The sequence below is a fragment of the Polypterus senegalus genome, chromosome 11 (assembly GCF_016835505.1).
Source record: "Polypterus senegalus isolate Bchr_013 chromosome 11, ASM1683550v1, whole genome shotgun sequence".
In the NCBI taxonomy this organism is placed as follows: domain Eukaryota; kingdom Metazoa; phylum Chordata; class Cladistia; order Polypteriformes; family Polypteridae; genus Polypterus; species Polypterus senegalus.
The window spans coordinates 87,689,462-87,709,479 of NC_053164.1; positions in this window are offsets into that span (position 1 = coordinate 87,689,462).

A 20,018-nucleotide genomic window follows, 5' to 3' on the forward strand; every position below is an offset into this window, starting at 1 on the left:
TATCTGTGTGAGCAACTATTCTCTTTGATGAAGATGAACAAAACATCTCACAGGAGTCGTCTCACTGATTTCCTCAGCTCAGAGCCTGAACCTAAACATTAATGAACTAACATCCAAGAAGAGATGCCAGGTATCTAGATTGGACCAGTGTGCATCAGAGTAGATCAGAGTGTAGCAAACTGAGCTTCAATGAATGTTTTCTTTATGCACTTTTCCTTGCTACTCTAAGGCATGGACTTGAATGGTTGTATTTTCATTGAAATTATTATTATTATTATTGTTAGCCTGTGAAAAAAAGGTTACCATTGAAATTTAACTCAGAAGGCAAATAGAGAAACAGGCATAAGATTTTTATTTCATTTTATTTAAGAAATGAATGCAATAGATGTGTCTCTTATTTGACATTTGATTTCACGTGTTTATAGTATTAAGCTTTGCTTGCTCCAGATTCAATGTTTAAGCAAAACTTAAGGTTGTTTCCATATGAAAAGGTTCATCGTTATATCTGATGAGAAGGAAAACTTCCTCAATTGTAGACATTTTTTCAATAAATATCAAGGTTGGCCCGCAACTTTGTCCAAGTTTTTAATTTTGGCCCACTGTGTATTTGAGTTTGACAAGCCCTGCCATAGTTCGACAATTTATTAATGGACAGATATTTCTGGGCTCCATTTATATTAATCAGTTTCAAACCATTTTGCCTCCTGTCTCTTTAAACACATTCTTGTCTTTGTGTATACTCAAGCAGTTAGTAATTTATAAAGTTTGTATTTGTATCTACCTGTGAAATTGTCACAGCACTATAGGTCTGAATTCCTTGAAGAGAGACATAACAAAAATAAAACTGAATTATTTAATTACAGAATGACCTGTACAGCATACAGGCTTGGGCAGGTTTGTGGCAGATGAAACGTAAGTAAATGTAAAGTATTACATGTAGGAAGTAGAAATGTTAGGTCTAAATACACAATGGAGGTTTGAAAATTTATAGTACACCTTATGAGAAGGATTTTGGAGTCTTAGTGGACTCTACACTATCATCTTCCCAACAGTGTTCAGATGCCATTAGGAAGGCTAACAGAATTTTAGGTTATATAATAACGATAATTATTTGCATTTATATAGTGCTTTTCTCACTACTCAAAGCGCTTAGCGATTGCAGGTTAAGGGCCTTGCTCAAGGGCCCAACAGAGCAGAGTCCCCTTTTGGCATTTATGGGATTCGATCCAGCAACCTTCCGATTGCCAGTGCAGATGCCTAGCCTCAGAGCCACCACTCCGCCTAAATACAGCACAATGTGTAGAGTAAAAGCCCAAAGAGGTTCTGCTCAAGCTTTATAACACACTAGTGAGGCCTCATCTGGAATGCTTTGTGCAGTTTTGGTCTCCAGGCTACAAAAAGGAAATAGCAGCACTAGAAAAAGTCCAGAGAATAATGACTAGACTGATTCCAGGGCTACAGGAAATTAATTACAAGGAAGGATTATACGAGCTGAGGCTTTTCAGTTTGAGCAAAACAATAGTAAGAGGAGACATGACTGATGTATTAAAATTATGGAGGGAATTAGTACAGTTGATCAAGACTATTATTGTAAAATGAGTTTGTCAAGAACATGGAGACACATTTGGAAAGTTGTTGAGGGTATATTTTGCATAAACATTTAGAAGTTTTTCTTTACACAGGAAACCATAAATATATGGAGTAGGCTATCAAGTAGTGTGGTAAAGTGTAGGAAGTTAGAGACTTAGAAAACCAGTCTTGATGTTATTTTAGAAGAATTAGGTGGCTAGGACTGGCCAGCTTTGTTTGGTCTGAATGGCCTGTTCTTGTCTAGACTGTTCTAATTTTATAATAAATTTGACCTGTTGCACTACTTGGGGTGTCTCAACAAAAGATATTGAACTGAAACCACACAGAAAATAGAGTATTTCAGCAGTTAGCAACAATCAGGTCAACTTTTAAAAAAATTTAAACAATGGTATTAAACAGAGAAGCTGGGAATTGCTATATCTGTAAAGGAACATCCTGACAACAGCCATTGCCTGCCACATTTTTGTAATCTGCAAAAAGTCTCATTAGACAGTAAATATGCAATGAGATAAAAGAACTACAGCATCTGCGGCAATGAAATGACTTAATTTTTTTCAAACACAAAAAATTGGGGAAAGAGATGGGTGCTGAAAATGCATGATGTCATTTCAAACCACATGTGGAATCAAAGGAAACAAAACAAATGCAACATGTGGAGCAGCTGCTTTGAAATTCTTCACACAAACCCATGAAAACAATCTGTGTACAACTAGCTCATTAAGTGAGAAACAGGTTTAATTTCCTTTACACTCTAAAAAAAAAAAAAAAACAGATCAGTTCTGTGCTTCCATGCACATGGCAGGCAACTATCTCACTTCAACATTCATTATCTAATTTCTTTAAAGATCTTCTCGGTCTATAATAAGAGTGCATTTCAATTGCAGGCAAATTGCTTGTTAGTAAATACCTATTCTAGGGTGACAGCATCTTATTTGCATGCTGCTAGATTGATTTGCACAAAGGAATAGGCTGAGGAATCAATAGAAATTCACTTGCACCTGCAACAACACAGAACATAAAATCAAATGATAAAAATTAATGTTATAAAACAGTGAAAATAAAGTGTAATTTATTACATATGTGCAAGACCTGGGATTGTACACATAATAAATTCAGTACAGATTTATCCATCCATCCATTTTCTAACCCGCTGAATCCGAATACAGGGTCACGGGGGTCTGCTGGAGCCAATCCCAGCCAACACAGGGCACAAGGCAGGAACCAATCCTGCGCAGGGTTGCCAACCTACCGCAGGACACACACAAACACACACCCACACACCAGGGCCAATTTAGAATTGCCAATCCACCTAACCTGCATGTCTTTGGATTGTGGGAGGAAACCCACGCAGACATGGGGAGAACATGCAAACTCCACACAGGGAGGACCCGGGAAGCGAAGGCAGCAGCGCTACCACTGCGCCACCGTGCCGCCCAGTACAGATTTAATATTAAGATAATATAATAATAAAAAATACTCTTCTTTCACCAATGTGTCTGTTATAACTAGCAAGAGTGAGGATGAACCTGATGGAAGGAGGCTTTAACCTACTATAATGAAAAGCATTTATGGAAAAATCTGCTCCAGAAGAAGACATCTTTTACCTTCATCCTAAATTATATCACTGTCTCTAGTAAGTCTAGGGTTGTTTTTTTTTAATTTAACTGCCCTTTCAGATCACTTTATTTAGGTGCCTTCCATTCGCTGAGTTGATATTCCTCTCCCTGCCAATTACAGTGTAATTTTATACCTTGGAAACAATGGGCTGGTAGAACATTCCCATCAGCAGTATTAAAAGCTCTAAGTAACCTCAAAAAGAAGAGCCCACTTGTTCCCTTTCAGTTCAAGATGCATTATCAGGTCTACCGTTCAAATGAACCCTGTATACTTATATATCTGCTTAACTTCCATCTCATCTTCAATTATGGTGACTTATCTTGGGACTGTCTGGCACATTTGAAGTCAATGACCCACTCTTTTGTCTTAGTAACATTCCATTACACATATTTTTTTGGTTTGTTAACACATAACAAAGCTCTCCATCACCTTTTTATTATTTTTACATCTCCAAACATACAATCTGCTTGCAGTTTGCCTGTAAAATGTATTTCTTTGGTAAAAGGCAAAAAAAAAGGTTGATTATTGTTGCACAAGTTTGTCTATCAAGAGTTTGTAAAATTGAATTATGGACATCAGTCTTTGTGAGGCACTTTAAAATCTGTTATATGCTTTCAACTGCCATTAATTTAGAATACCAAAAGGGGCTCTCTGCAGCCATCCCACAGAGAAACTCACATTTTTTGCTGATGTGGAGATTTCTTGGGAGATTGATTGCAGGAGGGATTTGATTTGAATTGCACAAGGACTTCAGATCAAATGTGGAATTAAAAAGAAAGTCTCAAGCTCCATGCCAAGGAAAAATAAAGTAACACACTTTGTGCTACAGACCAAATATCAAGAGTGTTAGGATTTTTATTTGGATTGGCAAAGATGCCAACACATTTAATTAGATAAGCTTTAGAGAAATCAGAAAATCAAAGTGAAAAAGTCCCGGCGGCATAGATGATGTCATTTTCGGTACCAGTGCCACAGATTACATCACTTCCGGTCCTGAAGACATAATTTCTGTTTCCGGCACCAGTGATGACGGCACTTCCAGTCCAGAAGACACCACTTCCGGTTCCATTCCCAATGACGTCACTTCCTGTCTCTGTCTTTAAAGCCGCCATATTTTCATTTTACAATCAGTTCTGCATTAGACTCAAACCAGTGAACATCACAACCAAATCAGCCCATTTCCAGCCAAGGTACAATATACGGGTGGCTGCCCCCAACCTTTTCAATGTCTGTGGTCTGCTTTTGTGACAGTTGATAATTTTTTTTGAAAGAGAATTTTCTTTTTGAAAAGTTTGGTTGTCTAGTTAAGCATGCCATTATCTTTTATAGCAGTAATCTGATGATATCCCACACCTGATTGTATCTGAATCACATGACCAGCAGTTGTCAACAACAGCATGGCAGTGCGTACAAAAAAGAGCAAACAAGGCTGCACGCAGGAAAAAACAAAACAAATTGAAGCACAGGTGTTTACCTGCTAGGCATTGTTGTAGGCCTGACAGACTTCCTCTAGTGCCAACAGACTAGATGTTGGGTCAGCAGTTGGGGGCCACCTATCCTTGATGTTTCACACTTTTAATCCCAAAACATTGGAACATCTTAAGTTAGTGGGGTGTTCCTCTACCACTACCTACAGCTGGCCATAGGATCCTTGCTCTCCTCATTTTATGTCATTTCTTCTAAACCAAAGTCATAAACACCCTTGGTCTGCTTCTTTTGTCTGTAACCAGCAATTCTGGCAAACTTCAGAAATTCTAGGTTGGATGTTCCAAAGAAGCCTCTGCAATCAACTTCTACAGGGTAGATTATTGGTTCCACACATGTCTGTACCAAATTCTTGTTTTTTCCCAGTCTTGGTGGGATCACTGTCCTGGTAAAGATAGACCACAAGATAATATCTGGTTGGAATGGAATTGTTTTGTTTTCGAGTGGAAACTTAAACAGCCAGTTCAGGTCGGCTTTCAGTCTCCACTCCCTTCCAGGTGTCAGTCTGGGCCATTGGCTCTGGGTGATGTTCTGTTCTGATGTTATGGGAGTGGTGCTGTTCACTTCCAGCCTGCATTGCAAAGTGAGCATAGTAATTGTGCCAACCATACTGACCCTGGGTTAGTGTTGCTTTGCTGCTGGAGAGAGGGGTTCTGTGCATTACATAGTTTGCAATTTGCTATTATACCTTACCAGAGATGTACATTTCTAGGACTTGGAAAAGTATCTTATGCACACCCAATGAAGAGGCTTACTCTTTCATGTGGGATCTTCACATGTTGGCTTACATTATGACCCTGTTAAACACGGCTTTCAGCTCCCTTGGCACTGACTCACTTATTCGATCTTCTCTCTCTCTCTTCATCCATGCTGGACACTTCAGAGATCACTAGCTCTTTCCACTTCTTTTTTGTGGCACTAATATCAAAAAAATAAAATGATAATAATCAACAAGAAAAAAAATATATATAAAAAAGATTTTTAAATGACACGATTTTATTCAAAAATTTAATAAAGAGTAAAAAAAAATTTTTTTCTTGTACTAAGATTTTGTTGCTTCATATGTAAGTAAAAATAAAATTCTGGGCGCTCATAAAAGAATTAATTTAATTCAATTAAAATGCATAGATTTGTTAAAGTGAATTTTCTAAGCAGCTTCACTATGGAAAGAAAACAGCACATCATATAAAACTTGATTAAAGTATTTTAATTATTTTAAGCAGGCCTCAGCACATTACAAAAACCTTGACTTGGGTGGGTAGGGGATTTGACAGAAATGACATTAGAGACAGAGTGGAATCCAACATACAATCTTAAAGTGAAAAGTAACATTCATTAAAGTTAATTTCTCATTTCAGAAAATCCTAACCACGGTGAAACCTTACTCATGTGAAGTACTGGAAATGTGGATTTGTCTATTGAAGAATCAAACCTTCAATCTTTCTTAGAAAAGAACAATACTGTATCCAATGAGCCAATATTGCCAAATTACTGAAAAGAGTAATTAGCCAAATTTCTATATAAATGATGAAAAATTAGTAAAGTTAAAAAAACATTAGTTTGTGAGCATTGGTCTAGAATCTTCAACCATTTGATTGAACATCCAACACTCTAACCACTTGACCAATGCTGCTTAATTGTCATATTAAATAATTTGACAAAACTTAAATATCAATTAATCAAAATTATTTATTTCTTTTAATTAATTTGTCTACAGTACATTGGTCTTCAGCCTTCGACCATTTGATCGAAAGTCCAACGTGCTAACCACTTGACCAACACCGCTAATTTTTCAAATATGTCAGCTAAAAGCACTATATATATTTGTGTTATCACTAAAAGTATAATATAAGGAAATGAAAAATGTAAATTTGACATAATTAATGTACAGATCCCGAGTCAAAACTGATTAAATATTGCATTGTCACTGGAGACTGGCATGCATGCAAAGTGTGAAGGAAATTGGTTTGGTATATATGGGTAAAAAATTGATTTCAAAATTTGAGAGGGCAAGATGAATAAAATCATCTAATAATAATAAACATGAAACACACAAATTTGCATAAAGCGCAATAATTCAGGGTGTTCGTAAGAAAAGTAATGATTCACTTCATGAGGTAAAAGTACATAATAAACAAGAACTTGTTAAAATATGTGCTTCAATTTAAATTTTTAAAGTCTAAATATTCTTGGTTTTAATAGAAAAAAAATCATATTTGGAATCACTTACCTTGAAATAGTCTAAAATGATACCCCTCATGCTTATGTTTTAATCTTTTGGGAGTGGCTATTAGAGGGCTAGGACCACGAAAAAAAATTGAATGTCAAAAATATTATACTCATGATCAGGAACTTTGAAATAACTTGTTACCAATCCCCATTTTTTAAGTTTTGTGAAAGCAGTAAATTTGACCCCTCATATTATATTAGGGATTGAACCCCTGGGGTTGGCTCATGGGGCATACACACCTTCAAGTTCTTTTGGTCATTTTTGCTGAAGACACCTTTTGGTTTTCTCTTTATCATACATCTGTAATTTCCTGCACAGAATCTAGTCAGAAAATGTGCAGAAATTGGGGTTAGATATCAATACAAGTTTGAATGGCATATGATATGAGGGTAAGTTCACTTACTGGTGAATAAGAAGGTGCCAAACAAAAAACTGAAGCTATACAAAGCATTCCTAAGTAAATGTTGTGAATATAGTTTTCCATACACAGTTACACAAAATGGTCTAATTTAATTTCTAACATAGTTGTTTGGGAGTAAATCAAATGGTCATGGGAAATTCATACACCTTATTAAGCTTGGGAGAGAGACTTGAGAAGCATTGTTAAGTTTGTAGCAGAGAAATGAGATTAGTGGTATTGAGCAGCACAGGCATGGAGAAATTGGAACCTCCCTGTATTTGGAAGAAATTGAAAAGAAAACAAAGTATAGGAGTAGTGCGGGTAAAACACGGAAAGACTACAGCAGAAGTAGGAGAAGAAGGAGGAGAAGGCACACAGTTCTGACAACACATACTGCAGCTCTTCTAGGAGAGATCTGCAGTTGTCTACCTGAGTGAAAGAAGAGCCTGAATAATGACTTACATGGCATGTAGCAAAGGAAGAAATGTGCTGATGAAACTAGAGGGAATCATCCAGGGTACACTAGGATACATGATAATACATGCAAGTGCCCAGAAAGTGTGACTTAAGGACACAGCTTAAAGAAATATCTGCAGTTGGAGAAGCAGAAGGCACATATGTTAGAGGGGAACATTTTTGTACACTGGGTGGTTTTCTTTTTCTCTTAGGCAATACTCGGACAACCATCCATGCATTTCCACAATAAAACACTCAGGTATCAAGGGGTAGTCCCAAACAAAGATGTAGAAACTGTGTCCAAAAGGGAAAAGAATTGTGCCCTCACTGTTTCTGCTGTGATCAGATGGGACACAGAGCTGTTGGCTGTACCAAGAGTTGAGATTTGGTAAGCTGGACATGACCAGTGACCAAATAGGAGTAACAGGTCCATTCAGACTGAGTTTCCCACAACACCACAGTCACAACACAAAAGACACTAACTTGAATACAGAGAAAAGGAAAATGCAGAGACCAGCAAGGACAAATAATGAAACACCAGACTCAGGGTTTGATCATTTCAATGAGGAAGACACAGGGTTTGATCATTCCAACGAGGAAACTGAAACCTCATATGGCCTGTGCTGCTTGCTGCACTGTCCTGCGCCTGTCAGATCTGAGGTCACAGAACCTGAGTCATGCTCCAGGTTCAGAGCCAAAGCTCAAGATTTCTACCCTGAACCAGAAGAACGACAGCAACCTGACAGAAATCCAAAGCAAGGAACAGTAATGGAACAGAAATAAGGACTTAAAATGTAGACCAGTGTTGCAGAACCCCAGGTTGGAAATACTGATGACCCAGTGAAGCCCACTGTCATTGAGACCTAACAACAGAATAACAGGAAGGTGGAGACTTTAAGAAGATCAGCTTATACTGTCAAACACAGACAGGTATTCACCTACCAAGGATTGGGGCAGCCATCATACCAGCCTTGGAATCCTGACTTCAGTGAAGTTATACAGCATCCTATATATCTGTTACCAAGCCACACAATGGTGTATCCAGCATACCCAAGATAGGATTATTTTCCAAGACCAGTGGTTGAGACACACTAGGCACTGAATCAAAGGCCTAGCCTTTAAAGGAAGATGTCAGGAGACATCTCAAAAAAAAAAACTTGGGGGGACTTTCTGCTTATCTTAGCGAGTAAAGAAGATTAAAACAATTGTCCGGGGCACACAATGGTTAAGTCTGGGGTTGTGTCAGAGGGGATCGTTTTTGTACATTGGGGTGGCTTTCTTTTTCTCTTCGGCAAAAAACATGTAAATAATAACTGTAAAAGCCATTTGTTTGAGACTGGAATGATAAGTGAAAAGGTAAATTTCCTGAATAATTCCGTTACAGGTTATTGCTTGTGGCTGTCTACAGGATGTAGATATTTACCTGTCTTGCAAAAGACTTACCTGCTTTGAAGATCAGATTGTTCTAATTGGTTTCTCATCAACATGTAATACTGTGATACAGAACTGCCTGCTTTCTTTTAAAAATGAATGTGTTCTGGGGACATTGATTTCTAATCAGCATACAATGGTATATGTAATTCTTAACAGTTGACAACAATACTGTTGTTTAACTAATGAAAATGTGTTTACTCACCTCCCAGTTTAAAGAAACCTATGCACTATTATCTTTAAATTTCAAGAGTTCCCAGACTATTAATAAAACATGGTGGCGTAGACAGATACTTGAAATGTGTTTAGATTAGATTACCTAGACACCAGACACACATACAAGATAGCAGACTTATCAGGTGTAAAATTTCAGAAGTAAATTTTAAATTGTGCAGAATACTACAAAACTTCTAGTTGGAGAGCATTTCAAACTTAACAATTGTAGATGATGAATCTCATTGCCTTGAGGATGTCAGATTACATGACAATATTATTGGAGGGGATACAGATTACATGACTGCCTCAGGACTTCCATCACAGTTTCACATTTCCAAAATATGGCAAGTTAGTCTTTTCTGACCGCCAATTATTGTGCTGCCAGACAGTTCTGGTGCTGGAATGAATGCTTTCCAGCCCTTTCATTTCCTTTTTGCATTCTGTCATAGTATGAATAATATAATAAATCAGACAAACAAACCTCCTTTCTAATTGCAAGAAGCAAAGCACCAATTTGGCTTGTTTGTTGGCCTGTAGATGCATTGGACATCGAGGTGAGTACTCTTTGGTCTTCTGCCATTGTATCCACAAGAGCTCATCAGAGAAAATCAAGCCAGTTTAATTTTGTTGGGGCAAATTGGAGACCCAGCTGACTCAGTTGCAAAGGTTATCAGATTACACAATTTCACTTTTTGGGAGGAAAGAGATAACCATGGAAAGGTTAATTGTGTCAAAAGCTGATAAAGGGGTGGACAGGATAAGAACAGCTAGAAATCAAAGAATTTATAACTGAGTGTAAAGCATTCCTTAAGTAATGGCCTTTGCAGAAACCAGACTGAAGAGGACCTTGCCGGACAGTAATAACAGCAAATGAGCTGAGAGATGCCTTCTTGAAAATGGCATTGGTTATTACTACTTTTGCTGTGATGCATACTATATCAGACTTGAATGTGAACTAAATGAAACAAAGTGGGATGACATACTTGAGTGTGAGATAACAGTATTTGTGTATTTTTTTTTAAAGTGAGTTATAACTTTATAGTTTCCTAATAACTTTGCTACTTAATTTTGGAGCAAGTACACTAAAGAGAATACAATTCTCCAAATGCCAGTTTTTGTCTTCTTTTTCTAGTTCATTGCTTTTTGAAGCATTTCTGCTCTAAGGGACATAACACTTATGTTAATTTCTTGGCACAGCAGACACGATAATAGGTATGCAAGAACATTTACATGGCTAAACAAAAGGCAGGTGTATAACATGTTGTGACAATATGGCAAAGTTCTACAACAAGAGGATCTATGAGATTACAAGATGCCAGGGGATAAATGGCATAGGATAACAGCTCCTGAGAGTGAGCTTAAAAGGCCTTCCAGCAACTGCTGTGGGAAGCAATTTTTAGGATATTGTGCCTTCTAATTTCATGCTATTGGCAAAGCGGTGGGTACAAAAAGAACCTGAAGCCTGCCAAGATCATTTATCGCTTGAGTAAAACTAAATAAATCAGATTATCCTCACCCAAGGTGTTCTTGATATTTTTGAATTCAAAAACGTCAAACCTTAACATACTTCAGCTTTTACATTCTACAGAAAAATAAGGAATACTTTAAAATATGAAATGAAATGCAGGAGTCAATGAATCCAAGAAGCTGTGCATTTTAATACCCTTCTGATGAAGCAGTTCTACTTATTGCAAAGACGAATCACTTAGTACCAGATAGTAGAGTAAGATCATGTTTCACGGTTTGCATTGGGGCTAGTGCCAAAACAGTGCGGAAATTAAATAATCAGGACTGTATTGTGATACTTCTGCTCATTTAATTGGAAACATATGAGTTAAGAAGTTGCTGTCAATTTGGTATAACCGTATAATGAGTATTTCGATCATAAACTTTTTCTGTGACTGTAAAGCAGATGCCGATTATTGAGCTAATATCCAACATACAACTGCTGCAGTTGGCCCAAAGTGAGCAGGTCCTGCTGTGGCTGTCTTCTTTGATAGACCAAAGACAATACCACATAGCGCAGTAACTGCTAAATACATTGTACTTGGCAACTTCTCAGTTCATCCATCTATTTTTTAATTGACTTCAAGGTTTCTTTAAAATGCATAAATCAAAGATTGGTAAAGCAAGAAGTATTGCATTTTATTCAAATCAGATGTCCCCTCTCCTAGCCACATGAAGAGAGCAAACAAAGAGAAAGATTTAATATAACATAATCACTCAAAGGTATAGGAATGTCCAAACCGTCAGCTGTGGTTCATCATGTTCAATCAATTAAGGACAACACTGATAAATTCCTGCCAGATTCTACAATATGTTTAAGTTATTCTCTGCAAAACATAATTTAAATTTATGAAATTTTAGGGAAAATAGGACCTTTACTCACCTCCTTCAATCCTTTTTTTTTCTCTTAGCCTGTTTATCTAGTTCAGGATTTTGGAGATGCAGAGGCATGAATCAACCCAGGATTGAGCAGCAAAAACTTGGCGATTTATTTCTCTTAAAAAAAAAGAAAAAAACTGCAAATGAAAAGCTAGACCCTGTCAGTTGTGCAACGCAAGAAGAATTACTGAGGCATGTTGATTGATTCCAGGACTATTCCATGTATAGACAGGAACATGGACAGACATGGCAATAATATAGCAATGTTTGTCAAGAAAACATGAATAGGCTGAAAAAGCTCAGGTGGAATGTTAACCATAGTGAAAGGGTTCAACATTTTTCATTTAGTCATATGTACACAATTATATTTGATTCTTAATTTCCTACTGAGCATAGAGAGAAGGATATTGAATAAGACACTTTAAAAACACAGAACATCAGCTTTACTTTTATATACTTTATATATTTTGTTATGTAATGGTCAAGTTAGGTGAATTGGCGTTGCAAAATTGCAATTTGAGCGTGTGTGTGTACTCAAGCTGTGATGGGCTGGTGCTCCAGATGGGGATCTTTTCCTGGTGTAAAGGCCAACCCTGACACAGACAGGTGTAGGATACAGTTATAACAGCACACATGATTTGTTTTTCTTTTCCCTTGTGGAAAATGCCTTCCCCATTCCCCACAAGTATAACTCACAGTACCAAAACAAAATACACTTCTTTTCTTTTACTTCTCTTTCTCCTTCACTCTCCGCCGTCAAGCATTGTCCTTCTCTTCCCGACTCTGGCTCCCGGAGTAGTGGCTGCTGGCTCCTTTTATAATGCACCTGGAAGTGCTCCAGGTGCTTGATGACCTATTTCCGGCAGCACTTCAGGGTGTGGTGGAAGAGCTGCTCTGTAGGGCTCAGCAACAGCTACAGCACCCCTTGGTGGTGTCCATGGATTCCACCAGGGCAGCACCAAACTCCAATTCCCAAGAAGCCCTAGCGCTCCAGGGAAAGGTAATGCTCTGGATAGGCAGGCTCCCCCAGTCCGCCACACTGGCTTGAGCCCAATGCTTGCTGGAATAGGCTCCACCTTTCCTGCTTAGAGTAAGTGGGTTTGGAAAATGGATGGATGGTATGTAACAGTACCTTGCCAGCATGGATTGAATACATTTTTAAGTTTCATTACATCAGGCAAAATTACACTCAAAATACGATTTTTTATTTACATAGAATGTCATCTGTGTTGCAATAAATTAATCAATACCAATTAATCTCCACATTACAGTTTCCTAAAGTATGGGTTACCGCTGTTGTGTCACATAGTTTTGAAACTCATTGTTGTATTTAAAGGGAATAGGTCACGTATGGTTTGTGAGTATCTCACAATTGGTTGTTGCAGGTTGTTTAAGCAATCCACATTGCTCCGCTATATGTCGATGGCAATGCTCCAATGAGGAAACCCCACCACCTCCCGATATGCCTGTTGGTGATGATTCTCCAAGGGGAAACCCCCACCCTGCTATAACTGTCGATGTAGATTCCCCCGGATTACGAAGAAACTCCGCTCTTCATGATGTATCCTTTGAGAAACAGATGGTGCACAATAAATCATAACCAAAACTTTTACTTATGCCAGCAAGCCAGCTCTTTTGAAGGTCTCTTTGGGTGTTTACATTTCCTTCATCCATGCAACTACCACTTTTATCTTTGAATCCTTGGCCCATGTACCGTAATCAGACAATTAGATTTTTGCATCATTTATTTGTTTCTTAATCTGAACAGAAACCTAGAAGAGAATGACTGTATGGCTACGTTTTAATCATTTTTGGATGGTTTGTCTAAGTGATCCCAGTTGATTGTCATTGCAGTCAAGGCCACTTTAATTAAGAAATAGTAATTCTTTTCAGTAACGCTGAAGTTTACAATTCTTTCTCATGTTCTTTATTCTTTTTGAATGATTATAATTATGAATTCTGTTAGAAATTTGAAAGCAAAGTTCAAGATTCAAGGTTTTCATTTAGTGATGTTTACACAAGAAGATATGATCGTTGGCAACAATACTTTAAAACGCCTTTGTCTCAGAAGTACTTGAAGTCCATCTCTGTTTCCTTGCTTTCTGAGTTTCAGAGCTATTATTTGGTCTGTTTTGTTTACAGTACATGGGGTTTTGGTGGCAGCTGCTCTCATTGATAGCACTGCATCCTGTTTGTAAATGAACAGCACAAGCCACCCACCTGGGATTTCCTGCATAGGTAGTGTGTAAATGTTTCAGTGAATTACAAAAGTGTTATCAATCAAAACTAGAAAGCTTTCACAAATATTGAAAAGCATTTTTTAAAAAAGACCTACTGACAGACTAGTAATAAAAAACCAAAGAAACATTAAAAAAAGGCATAAAACACAGAGAGATGTGCATTGCTTTTGATGAAAATGTTTATTGTTTGTGTCTTAATGGGCACCATTTTTATCAGTTCCTAGTGTTAAACATTTGCATTAAGACTGAATGAGTGAGTTGTGGATGTCAATTTGGCCTGTGGTTGACTGGCATCTTTGCCCAGGGCTGGCTCCAGCCACATGAATCCAAGGTATAGAATATAAATTAATGATCTTGCTGTGAAGTGAAGTTTTTGTTTCAAATCTCAGAGAGCGGTGGAAGATTCAGTCAAGATCATTAGAATTCATAAGGAGTGTTATATGAGCAATCCGAGGCCGTTACAGAAGGAACAGTTTGATAAAATAAAAAGTTAAAAATTTAAAACACTGTCTTTGTATGTGGCTAAAAAAGCAAGTTTGTGAATTGAATTATGTGAGACAGTCATAATTAGCTCTGGTTGTAAAGCCAGAGAATGAATATACTTTCTCTATATTTTACATTTAGTGATGCCATTGATTTCAGATCAGGATCTTGATGATACTCCAGCTGGTGTCAGCTGCCTTCTCAGTATAAATTTCCAAGCTCTTGATTCCATTTCTTTTATCGGTGACTTCAGTGTCTTGCATCCCTGAACCATTAGTGAATGAAATAAAATGACGGGTTTGAGCTACTCATCTGGCAGAAGGGGATTATGAGCTCACCTTACCATAGTGGTGTCATTTCAATGAGCAAAGAAAAAGAAAGTTGTGTTTACTCAGTTTCATATCTTGACAGGGGATTAAACATTTCTCTATGAAGGAGGTCAAAAGGAAGCAGGTGGGCTAAATCTTATCCTCTAAATGTAAGTATTGTCTAATTAAATTAAAATGAGTCATCATCTTCAAATTTCTGAAATTGTAATCAGCCTTTCTGGAGTGGAAGTGCAGAGGGCCCATATGAAGTATCTGTAAAGGAAATCTGTAAAACTAACATTTCCAATATGCTTCTTTTCGGTTATAGAACTCAGTTGATGTTATGGGTAACTATCTGAAAACAGAAAAAATAAACTTATCTTGTTCTTTGAAAAACATTGTATGACAGCGTATCATTTGATTATATATTTTATGCTATTTAAACTAATGCCTTTTGTATATCAAAGTGTATTTCCCACACTACTCAAAAATGGATTCATGTGTTTGTTTGCCACTCCTTATTCAGGAAAAGATCAAAGTCATTCTATGGGAGAAAAACTTTCCAAGACTAAGGTCATATAGCTTATGGAGCCGTTTCTGGACAAAAGCAGAATCGTAACAGTTGCATAAAGTGTGACAGGAGCTTCCACCTGCAGCTAAAGTCATTTGCCTACTGAAGTAAGTAGCATTGCAGATGTATGTTTTCAGCATGCCCGTGTCGATCAAACAGAAGAAGCTCTGCAGTCTACTTGTGACTTTACACTGTAGGAAGATTAGTAAATAAATCAAGGTAAATAGGTAAATAACATTCAATGTGGCTTTTATACAAGTAACATATAAATTGTGAGCTTGGGTCCGAACACCTTCAGACAAACACCACGACTTTACAAAACACACATTTATTTAAGCACAGTCCCACACAGCACATAGTGTCCCCAGCAGCAATCACCCTCTCCACGGGTCTCTCTTTCAGTGTCTGTGTGCCGCCTTTCCTCTCCTCACGGGAGCTTCGCCCTGCTCCCGCTCCCGAATCTAGCTCCCTGATTGCAGTGAGGCGGCCCCTTTTATTCCCACCCGGATGTGCTCCAGGTGCCTGATGACACTCTTCTGGCAGCACTTCCTGGTGTGGCGGAAGTGCTGCCCTTGCACCTGGAAGCACTCCGGGCGTCCTTGGAAGATCCTTCCTCCACCCTTCCAGGTGTAGCAGAAGTGTCGATCTCCCGGGCTCCATGGCGCTCTTGCCTGTCGTCCTACATTTACACTACATTTGACTGTTGTAGACACGGAACACACACGAAATGCATGTGTTCCAAATAACAATATATTATTTCCCCTTTACAACTCCAGGCACCTCAAAAGCAGATTAAGAGACTTGAATTAGGAGAACTTCAGCTGCATCGGTGGGGGGAAGGGACAGAAGACTGCTTGCACTGATCGACACAAAAAGCGACTTACAACACAAAAGCGACTGTTATGGAGAGGTGCAAAGGAATTTAAGGTGGCCCAGGATTACTGTACATGTTTCTTCGAAGGCTTCAGGGATTCTAGTGTTAACACTGCCTTTATGAATCCCCTACCAAATACCGTGTAACAGAGACATATACTACCTGTGCTACCCGGGTTTCTGAAAACATTTTGTAGGACAATGGCCATCAGTTATAGTGCTCTCAGTTAATCAGGTAATCCAGTTTATCAGAAGTACTAAGTAACTAAGCACTTTTCTGTATACAATATTTGCAATATTTGTAGGGTTTTTATTTATCAAGAGCTAATATTATTGGCAGGCAGTGTGTTGTAGTGATTAAGGTTTTGGACTTTTTTTTTTTAATTTTTAAAAGTCAAAATCTTGCTACTGACACTAACAGTGAGCAAGTCACTTCACTTGCCTTTGCTCCAACTGGAAAAACAAAACAAATGCAACCAATTGTACCTCAGATGTTGTAAGTTGCCTTGGATAAAGGTGTCAGTCAGATAATAAGCATAAATAATTTTATTAGGTCACTGGAGCTGCTTAGTTATGGTCATGCTATATACAACTGTCTGTGAGTAAAACATTCCTGCATTAGATCAATTTTTGCTTTTTTCTGCTTTTCCTAGTGACTTGGCTTTTGTTGTTGGTCAATGTAAAGCACAATTTTACAGGAAAGTATATTCTTTCGAAGTGAAATAGTTAATCAGCAGAAATAATGTAGAATTTGTATATTTATTGTTACTATTGTCATTATACGATATTTATTATTTTCATTTATTTATGCTGTCCACTCAAGTATTTCTTTTCATGTTTTTCATCAGTTGTATGTAGTCTCCCTTTAAAGTCAGCAGAAGTGAATATATATGCAAAGCAGTGCTTGAAGAGGATATTCATAAGTGTCATTGCACAATGCTATATATGAGTCAGCAAAGTTAATAAAGCTATTGAGTTAATAAAGCTATGATAATAATCATAACCTGCATGTCTTCTTCCATACAAACAACTGTAAACCTACTTTTGCCCACCCCTGTGTGTGTGTATATATATATATATATATATATATATATATATATATATATATATATATCTAAAGTATACTAATAAAAGGCAAAGCCCTTACTCACTCACTCACTCACTCATCACTAATTCTCCAACTTCCCATGTAGGTAGAAGGCTGAAATTTGGCAGGCTCATTCCTTACAGCTTATTTACAAAAGTTAAGCAGGTTTCATTTTGAAATTCTACGCGTAACGGTCATAACGGTCAACAACGTCCGCCATGTTGAACTTTCTTATTTATGGCCCTATCTTCATGAAATTTGGTAGGCGGCTTCCTTGCGCTATCCGAAACCAATGTATGTACTTATTTCGGTGGTATGATGCCACTGTCGGCCACCATATTGAACTTTTTAACGGTCTTTGTTGCTTATGGGCCCATCTTCAAGAAATTTGGTACGCGGGTTCCCAACGCTAACTGATTCCTACTTCCGTACATATATACGTCCATAGCCTGCAGCTTGGTCACGGTGAGAGGTGGCGTTGGGTCCCCCATTCCAACGCCTCCCACGTTGTTGGCTGCCTGCCTATATAAGGCCGTCCGTCGCTCTAGTGTCTACATTCACTTCCTTGCTACGCCATGGGATTCACGTCCCCCTGCTGATAACTACAGCCTTTTAATTTAATCCACAGCTTCTCCGCTGTTTTATTGTTCATTTATTACGATTATAGTTATCGTGTAGGTATTTTAGACTTACTTTACATTGTTCAGGTACCCATTTCCTTTATCATTCCAACCGTACCCCCATTAGCATGTCTATCGAGGTGATCACCATCAATCAAAGAACTGTTACTTACCGAGTGGTTTCCATGCCCGGAGATGGCACCTGCCTTTTCCATTCTCTTTGTTACATATTGCACTGCCGTATCAGGCTCACTCTTGATATCCGGAGGAACATTGTGTCTTATGGATTTAATGACTGGTACAGGTTCAAGGTGTGGACTGATGACGGTACAGGAGATAATTATACTACACAGGAGCACTATAAGAGTGAAATGCTTAAGCCCTTCACCTATGGTTCTGCATGTGAGTTGATGGCTGCCGCTGAATTGTTCGGTTGTCGCTTTCAAGTGTACCGAAATGGCCAAATATTTTACACCTTTCGACAACCGCCAATGCCTCTTAAACATCTTAGATTCACAGGTGACGATTTCAGCAGTGGACACTTTGATGTTTATGAATGTTTAAACTCTCAGAAGCTGGATGTGAAGTTATCGATGAAACCAGTTGTATACTTACAACGCTTGACAGATGCTGAATGTCTTCAACACAAGTCCTACAAATACTGTCGTAATTGAAATAAACCATGAAACTCAAACCGATTATGACAGCAGCAATCCAAGCTGTGAGATTTGAAACAAGATTACTGTTCACATGGCCAACTGTACGTTGCATGCTCAAGAGTAAGCTCAGCGCACAGCTTGGTCATATTACAACCGGAGGGCCGAACTCACAATGTGGTATACAAAGAGATCCATAACAAATAATTATTGGTATATTTTCCCTCAGTTTAAAAAGGTTTCATTTTCTTCTTAATAAAATTTTAAGGCAATACTTCGCTGCAAAGTAGGTATTTTGTTAGTATATATATATATATATATATATATATATATACACAGTATATATATATATATATATATATATATACACAGTATACTGTATATATAATATACATACCAGGGTAAATTAAAAAGTAAAGGCAATTTGAAAATTGTTCGGTAACCACAATGGATAGAAGCTGAAGCAATACAAGAGGCGCACACACAAATTCTGGCACGATAAGCACCCAAACTACCACTAATAATAGCCTATAGTGAACAACACTGTCAAGTGGATGTTTTTCTCATTCTCTGGCTTCGCTCAGTTCAACCTTTTTAATCTGTATGACCTTAACAAACAGTAGGCCTGTTACTAAAACACACTAAAGGAATAAAACACACAATGTTTAAGAAGAAAAGACAAACAAAAAAAAGAGTCTTTGCATGTTTTGGAATTATACAGGATAGTGTTTAGTACTACAGTACACTATGGATTAGGTAAGCATGTAAAGTTACTACCTCATCAGATCAGCTATAAATATAATAATGCCAGTATCATGATATACTGTAAATAATTTAGGATTTCAGAAATTCCATTTATTGTCAAAATTATGACAAACAAAATACAATATTTTGGACATGTCTGTAACATTGCTCAAGACCGCTGTCATTATTATTTTTCCTTCTTAACATTCAAACAGTTGCTAAGGCTCACATGTTTGTTCACATTTTCAGATGCCAGAGTAGATCTCTTTTTGTGCACAATATGAAAAAGAAAAAAAGGCAGCTGCACAATGTAGCATGGAGCAAGAGTATCAAAGACTATTGTGAGGATGTATGCAAATAACTTTGCTCATTTGTGTTTAATAATATTTAGTTCCTATTTTCTGAAGTAAATAGCATTACATATCACAGCATTGAATTACTTTTATGAATACTCGTCATGGATATTTTGTATACTTATAGTTGCGGGACCTTTAGAATGCCTAGTGAAAGAAGGCCTTTTCTTTTTAAGGCAACTGTTGTTACATTGCAGGTTTAGACACCACAGCATTCTTAACCTTTTTAAAGTGTGGTATGGATAAGTGATCACTTACATAAAATAACCCTGA